Consider the following 11,843-nt stretch of genomic DNA (forward strand, 5'->3'; position numbering starts at 1 on the left):
ACAGAGTGCTGCAAGTATATTTTAAATGCTTGCTTTCTTTTGCATGTGTGTGACTGTGTGTGTTTCGTTTGTTTGTTTTTTGTGCACCAGAGAGTACTCAAGGACATGTGAGAGAGAAAGAGAGAGAAAAGTCATCCCTCAATGGGGACTACTCACACCACAATATTTTATACTCCATTTCTACATCCTGTCAGGATTTTGCACATGCACAAAGCAGGTTTATGAAGCTAAGGGAGCCAAGATTCAAACCATGGCTAATCATTTGAGATCCAGCTCTCAATGCACATAGCTTAAGCACTGTGCTACAGAAAAGCCCTTCTTTTTTCTTTAAACTTTATTTTATTTCTTCTGAAAAAGAGAGAGAGAGACACCCCCTAACAGGGTCTTTGCACTTTCATCAACCCAGTCTCACCTGGCCAAGATCACAGACAAATACACACCCATCCGGTGTATACACAGACGATCCAGGGCATGAACATGGGATCGTCGCGTGTTGCTTCAACACTGCAGAGTTGTGTTACCACTGGGCCACCAACTGGCCCAAAAACCTTCATCTAAAAAAAAAAGTCTTGATATAATTAAGATAAAATCTAAAAATCTGACATAAGTATATATGAGTAGGTGAGTATTTATTAAATTCATTATTCCAGTATTTTCTGTATTACTGAAATAGTTCATAACAAAAAAAAATAAACAACATATGCTCAAATGATATATTTTCCATGTGTCCACTGGCAAACAGGCAAACTGATTCTTCCCAAGTTCACAGAATATGAGCTCACCCAAGGAAGTATCCCTATTAACTTGCCAATTAAAAGACAAAAATACCAAAAAGCAAACATCAATATTTAACCTAACTTTTGTAACCTTCCAAATGTACACTGCAACAAGCAGGTTTTATTTTTCCTTTTATTTTAAGTGCTTTCATTTTCCATTAGAAATGTCTAGAAATAATTCACTTTGGGAGGATTTCTTCTGTATATCTCCAAAGAGGCATACCCAGGTATAAAGAGGTCCATTTACAAGTGGATATTTCTTAATTAGACTGTAATAAATACACTGTCACCTTTCAGACAAAAGAAGAGGTACATTTACAAGTGGATATTTCTTAACTAGACCGTAATAAATACACTGTCACCTTTCAGACAAAAAAAAGTGAGATGGTTTATTCAAAAGTAACAGTTTTTAAATAAGTTGTTAAGTAGGCAAAATAACATACATATACTTGTCAATCCTCCAGTGAGGGTTAATAAACCTACTGGTTAAAAAATACAATACCAAAGAAAAAATAAACATTAGTTTTTTTGTGGTTTAATATTTGTCTCTTATTGCTTATATTTCTACTAAACATGTTGCAATTTCTATTTTTCTTTTTTTCAGTGGCAATATTTGTCTAACTCCTCCAGAGAATTATGAGAAAATTAGGAAATGACTATTTGCTTCTTGGGAAAATGTTAAAAATTACGGGGTTTTCCACTTTGACTGTTTTTCCTCTTGAACTAGAAAACTTTCATTCTTTCTCTAGAAAGCATTAATAACCTAAAATACTGGAACTTTTTTTTTGCTAGAGGGAAAAAATAAACATAAGAATACTCTAACAATAACATATAACTTAAATATATAACACAGATAAGTGTAAAAGCATTCTATTGCAACCCATTGTTATTCAAATAAAGCTTATTTAATCTTTTAAGCCTGAGAAAACTAAGTTAATTATGTTTCATTCTGGGTGGCACACAATTTTATACCTGTGCTGCCAAAATGCCAACCACGATGCAAAAGGCAATAATAGAAGCTCTGAAGAAAAACTTGTTCCTTTGTTATTTTCCTGATCAATCCTGTTCAAGGCAAAATGGACTAAGAACTACTACCTAAGAAATAGCAACATGAAAAATAGCCCAGCCAGAAATTAACATATAATCAAAGTTATGTCTTTAGTTGATGCTTTGTATTACTTGATAGAGTCCTTCTTCTGCAATAAAACCCTTTCCCTTTCTTGTTTTTTTCTCTCTTCATTTCTTTTTTCTTTAATCAATCAGCATGGGGACCAGCACTTAGCATAATGGCTATGTCACTGAATTCCCATGTAGTCGACTGCGGTTCAAGTCCCAGACCCCGTGACTTAATCTCACGCTGGGTGCGCGTGTGTGCGTGCCCAAGATCCCAAAAGGAGAATGGAGGAGAAGGGATTGAGGCATGACCATCCCCGCTGGGGGGTGATTTCTCGCTTTCTGTCTCTCTGTCTCTCTCTCTCTTTCTGGCAAGTGCACGCGCCCTATAGCAAAAACCTCTCCAAAAAAAAAGAATCAATCAGCATGAAGACTCTTTTGCTGGTGAATCAATAGTCTTGCATATTTGCTATGTGCTCCTCTTCCAGAGAAATGTCATCTCTTGTTCCATCCACCTTTTCTGCAGTGTCTTCCTGCTCTGGCTCTCCTCTTGGGGTATCAATCTCTATTCCTCCTCGGTTGAGTTCCCTAAACTTAACACAATGGGAATATTTGAAACTATCTAGGTTACTTTAGAGAACATTCCCTGCTTACTCTAACAGATCACCTGTATCTTAACACATCAAAGTTTCCCCATGTTTATTCTATTGGTATGCAAATGTTAAACATTTAAATGGTAGTCTCTGTATTAAATGAAAGACACTCCTCTATAGCTTCTACTTATTGGTTCACTTCAGTCAGTCTTCTGGGAGTAATCCAGATTCTCCTTGTTATGCTAGTCATTCAAATATTTGAATGCTATCATGTTTCCTTTACATCTTATTTAAATATTCCATGTATTCAAGTAAGACTTTTATCTTAACACCTTTAACCCCACAAATATGCACATTTCTTAACTACCAATTGATGTTAATTGATACAAACGTTCCTTGACTTATGATGAGGTTACATCTCAATAAATCCATTATCAGTTGAAGACATTATTAAATATCATTAAGTCAAAATGCATTAAATGCCAGATTGTGGTGTGGTGGATAAGGTGGCTGGATCCCACATGGCCAACCATGTGATATAAGTCTCAAGACTTGTGGCTTAAGAAACACACTGTGTGTGTGTGTGCGTGTGTGTGTGTGCATGCCCAAAATCCCAAAAGGAGAGAGAGATGGAGAAAATGGGATTACAGTGTGACCGTTTCCCATGGTGGGGGAGGGTGATGCTTTCTAATTTTCTCTCTCTCTCTCTCTCTCTCTCTTTCTGTCTTTCTACCTCTCTCCAACAAGTACATGCACTCTCTGGCAATTTTCTAAAAAATGTATTTAATGCACCTAACCTACCAAACATCACAGCTTAACCTAGCCTACCTGAAATGTGCTCAGAATACTTACATTCGCCTACAGTTAAGCGAAATAATCCAAACCTATTTTATGATAGTTATAAAGAAATTTTTTTTGAGAGGTTTTCGCTATAGGGCGCGTGTGCTCGCCAGACAGACAGAGACATAGAGACAGAAAGAGAGAAATCATCCCCCCAGGGGGGATGGTCACGCCGCAATCCCTTCTCCTCCATTCTCCTCTCGGGATCTTGGGCACGCTCGCACACGCACCCGGCATGAGTTTTAAGCTACTGGGTCTGGGACACGAACTGCGGTCGACTACGTGGGAGTCCAGCGACATAGCCATTATGCTAATTGCTGGTTCTCATTAGAAGGAATTTTGAATCAAAATTCCAAATTCCAAGTACAGTTGCAACTGAGCGTGTATTGCTTTCACCCTATCATAAAGTAAAACAAATACTAAATTAATCTATACAATTAGTCCCCCACCAGGGACTGACTGTTTATAATCAGAATATGCCAGGAAAATACACAAGCATGTACACCACAGCACAGCCCTTATCAGCTCAGTGAGTCTAAAAGCAAGTGACTGCACCCAATCTCCTCATACCACCCTGTATTTATTTCCTTATTTATTCCCATGTGAAATTATCTTACTTATTTATTGTCTCCTGTTGAGTGTCTGTCTTCTATTATGAGACTACAAACTTCATGAATACAAAGATGTCTGTCTAATTCAGAAAAACTGGAAATCAGTGACTGGCAAATGATAGATAGTCCATATATACTGTTGACAGTTCAAATAAAACCTACCTAAAATGTTGCTTCTTAGGGATTTTCACCTGTCATAAATATTCAGGATCACTGACTGACATAAATTCTACAGTGTCTAAATGTTGACCATAAATTGTGTAAACACAGAACAAGCAAAACTTAGTTTGTAATGGAAAGGGAGTGCTCCTAGAGTTAGTGATGACAAGCTGAGTTCTGGAGGAGAATGCCATTCAAAATATGCATCTACAATATAATAAATATGCAGTATCACAGGGTCTGTTTTGTCTTTTCAGCCTTAGGAGGGCCTGAGACTTCAAGGAGGTTGGAAGAATAGTACTGTAGGTAGAGGAAGCAGCATGTGACACCACTGTGGTAAGTACGCAAAAGGATGGTCAAAGAACTTCCAGTCAAGTGACTAAAGTGAGGGCTGAGAAGAGGGGGACGAGAAAGGGAGTGAAGGTGGGTTGTTGACAGATTATGAAAAGGAGGGCTGTGGGAGCACTGAAAGGATTTAAACAAGAGTCCGACTTCACTGGGTTCACATGCAGGAAAAAAAGATACTCTAGTCTCAAGATGGCTCATACAGCAAAGCAGGATCTGACTGGGGGCAGGAAGACAGGTGGAAGGCTGCTGCAGGATTCCCATAAAGGATGGAGGAGGCTGAATGAGGATAATGGAAGTAGTGGTAGACCAAAGAAATGGAGCACCGAGCTATCTAAGAAGGTAGGACAAATAGGGCCAAATGATGAAGGAGTGAGAGACTGAGAACTCTGAGGTGACCCCCATGGCTTCTGATTCGCAGGCCCCGATTATATAAAGTAAGAATAAAGAATAAGGACCAGCAAGCAACACAGAAACCTTTGTTTTCCATGAACTGAGGGAAGAAAACATCAACATGATAATGGTTCCTTCTCAGAGAAGATATTTAAGGTGATTTTTATCTTATTTTTTTTATTTCTAAATTTTCTAAAATAAACATGCATGATTCATAATCAGAAACTTTTTATTTCCAATATTTTCCAATAATACTGGTTTTAGTATTTATTTACTTCTCACTGAAGACTCTGGAAGTCATTAAAATCACAACCAGGTGTGACATGTAGACACGATTAAGAGTCTGGAGATTTTTTGCACAAATAGAGCCAGCAACAGAAGACTATGACACCACCAGGTGATCAATGTCAACCTGGGCTTTTATCCATCTTCCAATGAGGTTATCTGCCACATGCCATGGAATTTCTGTGTAATGCCTATGGTAGAAGTATGTCATACACTCATACTTTGTACCAAATTAATAGGTAAAATAAAAGGGACATTCACTTTCTGTAATTTAATTAACTTGCTTTTAATTTTCACTTATTATAGCTATCCATCTATTTGGTCGTCAGAAAAGTCATGACACATTTTTGCATAGAAAAACATTTAAAAAATTACATCATTACTTTTTCAATGACATACTTAAAATCTTGACAGGGTAATTAAAATAGATTCTCCCTTTACCCTACCAACAGAGCTTCTTATAAACCATGTCATCTATATGAACAGACTTGACCACAAGCATCGTACAGAACCTTCTCAAAAATATTTTACTATGGTCAGTTTTAAGCTAAGGATTCCTAACTAGTCTAACTCTGTTTCCTGTTTGAGAAATCTTTTTTGCAAGTTTTGGAGAGAATTACTATTAGCATTTGTTACAAAACTCAAATATGCCAATACAGAGATGTATTCATTCAATATAAGGCCTATTGGGATACACTAGATCACAAAACAGGGAGAGAAAAATCCTTTCTCATGTCTCTTTTTTTCTAGAGGTTTATTCCATAGGGTGATGCACTCGCTGGAGAAAGAGAAAGATCTCTATCAAGGAGAGGGAAAGTGAGAAATCACCTCCAAGGGGAGATGGCCATGCCACAATCCCTTCTCCTCCGTTCTCCTCTTGGGATTCTGGGCATGCATCCACATGGCATGACTTTCAAGCCACCAGGTCCAAGACTCAAAACACAGTTGGCCCTGTCTGCATCCAGCAATGTAACCACTACACCATCTGCTGGCCCTTCCCTCATGCCTCTTCTATTTGGGTGAGGAAAGTAGAATTTTGCAAATATCTCAACTATTGGGTTGCTGAAAAAGTCATGACCTATTTTTCTGGGGTTTTTTTCTATGCAAAAGTGTGTCATGACTTTTCCAACAACCCAGTAGAGTATTAATCCAAAGTGATTCAAAACCAATGGAATTCAAAGAATGGAATCAAAGTACCCTGGGAGGAACTAAATGTATCTAAAAACTAAGGCCAGGGCTTCTATGAATGTTGCCGTAATAATGAAAGATTTCAAGAAAGAGAACCCCCAATCAGGGGTGATTTTTACCCATAGTCAGTCAGTACTCCCTGGACTACGGGTTTACCCCACACACTTGGGGACATGAAATGGTGGAGCTGGTGGTTGTAAACAGGAAGCTGAATACTCTTAACCTACCAACCCCTCTGGGAGAAGGGCCAACAACGTTTCACTTGAAGGGAGGTAAAAGTCTGTAGCTCTGTGAGCTACCAGTGACCAGGGGCCTGGGAGGTTAGATTGATCTGAGACAAGCTGGTCCCAGGAAGAACACCACTATGGCCAGCTATCCCTTCTGTTCAAAACAGAATAACAGCTAGTGAATTAGCAAGATTTGAATTCTTGTATGGAAGGACAACAAAGGTCTATACGGTGATGTTGACCTCTGTCCAGTACTGGAACAGATGTCAATGTATTAAGTTGTAGTAAATTGTGGCAGTGCATATGACTTCAATACAATTAATTTTCAAACACATAATTATTCAATAGGAAGAACCTCATGGATACGAATGACTGACATTGCAGATTTAGAAGAGTGAGTAGGGGAAGTCAGGGGTCTCCCCAGGGATTACTCTCCTCTTACTGTTTTGAAAGCACCCTGTATGTCAAAGGCAGCATTTCACTGAGCCAAATTAAGTTATGAAAGAAATTAAGACATTTTAACCACATCTGTATTCTCTAAATGTAGGATGTGGAGAAATGGGGGAGACCCTCAGAGAGGCTAGAATTCTTCAGATAGGACTTTTCACTCCATTAGGATTTAGGGGGAGAGTCCTAAAAAAAATAAAATAAAATAAAATAATGAAGTTCCATTAAATAAATGAAGAAATCAAGGATTTGTATGTTGAAATTATGATTCAATGAACCATAGGGTGTTCTAGATCTTATCCAACATAGGCCTCCTGCATTCCAAACTCTGCTTACCCTGAGATATTTAAAGTATACAGAACAAGTATTTCACGAAATAGTATCTTAGAGCAAGACCAAGACTGTGGTAGTTCCAAAATGATATGAGTAACTAAGAAAAAGGGATCAATGGAAATGGGAAGAGGGGGAAAATGAGATCCAATTCTACCCCTACTCCCCCAACTATTCAGACAGCCTTATAGACATTCCATCAGAAAATACAAATGGGCTCCCAATATGTAACAGTTTAAAATTTTATATGATGAACTAGGCTGTCTCAGTATCTACACAAGTACCCTGGCATCATGAAAGTTTGCTCTATTTATTTCAGAGATGTCAATCCTCCCTGGACTTAATATTCCTTTCTGAATACCAAAGTTTTAAAGTATTTACTATGCAAAATTTCCTGCTCAAGCAGCAGCTCAGGAAGCAGAGCCCTGCCTGTAGGCTCTGATGGGTTTTCAGACTCCATGCACCTGGGATCAAAGGCAGGATTTTCAGATCATTTTAAACCCCTTGCCAGGGTGCTTGCACAGTGTTCAAGGTTTTAAAATTTATCACGAGACATAGGGGAAAGAAATCTTTTTTTCAAATAGATAATTTTTCTGCAGTCCTGAAAGTGCTTTTTAAGAAATCATAATCACCTCACTCAGATGTATCAAAACTAGCAAGGGAACAATACAGTTTACTTTTGAAAGGACTCTGCAAAATACTCATTACCTAACAATGGAAGCTGTGCTTCAGCAAGGCCCTCAGTTCAATTTTAAAACGCTTGCATCCTAATGTGGCTCCGTGCCAATCAGGGCACACAACTTCTCACCAGCTGGCTTTCATAGTGGTTGGTTTATGCTTAAGAAAAATGCTGTTCATTGAGAATTTTACTTTGTGAAGGGACCGGAAGTCAAAATCTATTATAGCTATGCAATTAAAAGAATAAAACTTAGAATACAATTTTGCATGTGTGTGTGCCCTCCAAATTAAATGCTTTGTCCACAGAATTTATTTGATTTTAAGTTGCTATTTTATTACTAAAGAATTTTAAAGAAAAAAAGAGGATATATATATATATATACACACAAACATATATACATATCTGTTTTTCTCAAAGCACTGCATACCAAACAATAACTTGGTAAAAATTCTAAATTATTATTATTAGATGAATGTAGTTATTTGCCCAGCCACATAAGAGGAAAATCTTGAATAACCAATTGTCTAAACATAATTGCTAATGATTTCTACATAATATAAAGCACCGATGCAGTTTCCTAATTTTGTTTAGTTGAATTCTTGAGTTGTCAGGAAAGTCATGACACATTTTATATAGAAAAATACATCTGGCTTTCCATACATGTTAGTAAAATAGAGATGAATGAAATCAGAATCTAGTGAAAGAGTGACATACACTTTTTTAAAAGTTTTGAGGAAGGGACCAGCAGATGGCATAATGGTTATATCACTGAACCCCCACGTAGTCTATTGCAGTTCGAGTTCTGGACCAGCGGCTTAAAACACATCAGGCACGTGTGCATGTGTGCCCAAAATCCAGAGAGGAGACTAGAAGAGAAAGAACTGTGGTGTGGCCATCCCCCACAGAAGGTAATTTCTTGCTTTCTGTCTCTCTGTCACTCCAGCAAGCGCAAGTAGGCTATAGCAAAAATCTCTCCAAAAAAAAAGTTTTGAGGCAGATGGTATATTTTATTAATTTTCTTGTTTTGGTAGGTTCAATGAGAAAATGCTGCAAAAAAATCTGTATGCTGGTATTTTCATTTTTAAAAAATACAACAAAACAATGTATAAAATCTCTTGTGTAAGCCAGTTCAGTATCGGCCCAGAGATGGAAGCCAGATACCTGCTGCCAGGTTTCCCACCAGTCCTCCCCTCCTAGGTGAAAGGACCTGTGGCTGTCTGCCAACTTCACTTTACAAGATGTGAAGTCTACCTGGGCAACAAATCTGTCTTTGCGGGGAAGAGCCTCCATCCAGCCGTTGCCTTCATCATGAACAGAAGTTGGTAAAAGGCTTAGACTTCTCTATGTTATGGCATCCATTTCTTGTGGCTACTCTAATAGATTACCACAAACGTGGTGCCTTAAAAGAACAGAATTTATTTCTTCACAGCTTTGGAGGCTCCAAGTCCAACATCAGTTTTATTGAGCCAACATCAAGGTATCAGCAGGGTCATGCTCCCTCCAGAGGCTCTGCAATTTCTGGCCTCTGGTGTCTCTATCACCCTAATCTTTGCCTCCATGGTTATATGGCCTTGTCCTCTACCGTGTGTGTGAAATATTCCTCTGCTTGCTTTTTATAAAGATAGTATGACTGCATTAAGGGTCCAACTGCATAATGCAGAATACACAGACTAATCTCCCCATCTCAAGTTCCTTAATTTAATCATGTCTGCAAAATCCTTTTGGCCATATAATGTAGCATTAGCAGGTTCCAAGGATTAGTATGTGGGTTTTGAAAAAAGAACTATTTTATTTAACTTTACTTATTTATTTATTTACTTATTATTATTATTATTATTATTATTATTTAATTTGACTAGAGAGGAACAGAGTGTGTGTGGGAGGGGGCAGGGGGGAGAGAGAGAAAGTAAGAAAGCAGGTTGCCAGGTCCAAGACTCGAACTGCAGTCAGCCACATGGGAGTCCAGTGCTCTTAACCACCACACAACCTGCTGGTCCCAGTATGTGGATATTTTATGAGGTGCCATTACATAGCCTATTTGTAGGTATCTCATATAACAAAACTAATGATATACAACAGTTCATAAAATCTGCCGATTTCCTTCTCCTTGATTCTCAAGAAACAATATAGCAAAGTATAAATAAGTCATATGTCAAACATCATATATTCTATAATTGCATCATTCCAGGACAAAATTAAAAAGACATTTAAAAAGAGCCCAAGGCCAGTCCCCTAGCTCAACAGCTAAAGGAGGTGGATCCTACATGGCCAACTGCAGTTTGAGTCTCAGTCCAGCAGCTTGAAAAACAACCTAGGCATGTGTGTTTGTGTGCCCCAAATCTTAATAGGATGGAGAAATCAAGGAAAAAAGATCAAGGTGTGACCACACCCCATTGAGGGGTACTCACCCTCTATTTGTATCATGCACATACATAAGCATACGCACCCTCTGGAGGGGAAAAGTAATTTTTTAAAGTCCAGATTGTGTGGGGCCAGCAGATGTCACAGCAGTTACGTTGCTAGACTCTCACATGGCCAATCATGGTTCAAGTCCCAGATCTGAGGGCTTGAAACTCATGCCAAGCATGTGTACATGCATGCCCAAGATCTTGGGAGGAGAATGGAGGAGAAGGGATTGTGGCATGGTCAACCCCCCATGAGGGGAGGGGAGTGATTTCTCACTTTCCCTCTCACTGCCTTTGTCTCTCTCTCCCTCCAGCAAGCATTCACACCCTAAGACAAAAACCTCTTTAGAAAAAGTCCAGATGTGATGGTATGATGATGATGCCCAATAAATTTAAATATTTAACATGCTGAATCATACCTTTTTCACTCTCTAAAAAACATACTTTAATAAAAAAAAAAGATAGGGGGAAAACAGAGACACAGCAGTAAAATGCAACTTTCTGTAGGACTGATCTATATGGTAAGGTTCTCTGTTTGTGACCAGAAATCTTCCTGAATACATCAGGCATGATCTGAGACTGACTGAATGCTGAGAATGGATCAGTGTCAAGATTTTATTGGAGGTGTTTCTCGGTCTCTCTCTCTGAAGAAATAAATTTAAAAACATCTTAAACACATTTGATTAGCAAGTTTAGAAATGGAGGATTACTAGAACTGCTAGAAACAGACATCATCATAACATGTATTTATTGAAACTACCAAATCTCATGCTAGAAATCATTATTCTAGAGTAGCAGTAAGGTGTAATGAAGAAAAATCAAGCTCTCTAAAATGAGAGACCGTGATTTGCACTCCAGCCTTGCCCTGACTGAGTGACTTCAGACAAGCACTTATCTTCAACTTCTAAATCTGTTATGTGAGAGATATCCCTGGGCCTTTGCTTGCCAATCAAGATTCATAATGAAGTATACTTAAGCCCCTAATTCTTTAGCTGGTACAAGTCCAAAGTAATCCTTTCTCTTTTGTTACCAGTTCCTGAAGAGGTTGCGGCCTGCCACCCTCTGCTTGTTGGGCTATCTCCAGCATCATATCCACTGGGCCACATGCACACAAAACATACACATACACACACAGAAAACAGAAACAAAAACTCTACTGAAAGCTTCCCACTATCTTGCTCCTTGCTTCTCTTTCTCTCCCAATCATCTCTTAATCCATATTTCCTCCATTTTGGATAAACCTAAGAACTCTAAACCCTTTTTACATTACTTTGCAATTGAATTCTCATTCTGAAGTCTTGGCACCAGTGAAAAGAAGAGGCCTTTGAAAAGAGAGGGAAGGGGCCAGCAGGTGGCATGGTGGTCAAGGGCGTTGGACTCCCACATGGCTATCACAGTTTGAGACCTGGCAGCTCTCTCTCTCTCTCGCTCTCTCTCTCTCTCTCTCTCTCT

General features: G+C 38.6%; 1 pseudogene; it reads right to left on the reverse strand.

The window, feature by feature from the left end:
- Window positions 1-2,338: 2,338 nt before the first annotated feature.
- The window catches only part of LOC102495247 (nucleosome assembly protein 1-like 1 pseudogene), a 30,653-nt pseudogene continuing 21,148 nt past the window's right edge, over window positions 2,339-11,843 (reverse strand).

The sequence above is a fragment of the Tupaia chinensis genome, unplaced genomic scaffold (genome assembly GCF_000334495.1).
Source record: "Tupaia chinensis unplaced genomic scaffold, TupChi_1.0 Scaffold138278_1, whole genome shotgun sequence".
NCBI lineage: Eukaryota > Metazoa > Chordata > Mammalia > Scandentia > Tupaiidae > Tupaia > Tupaia belangeri.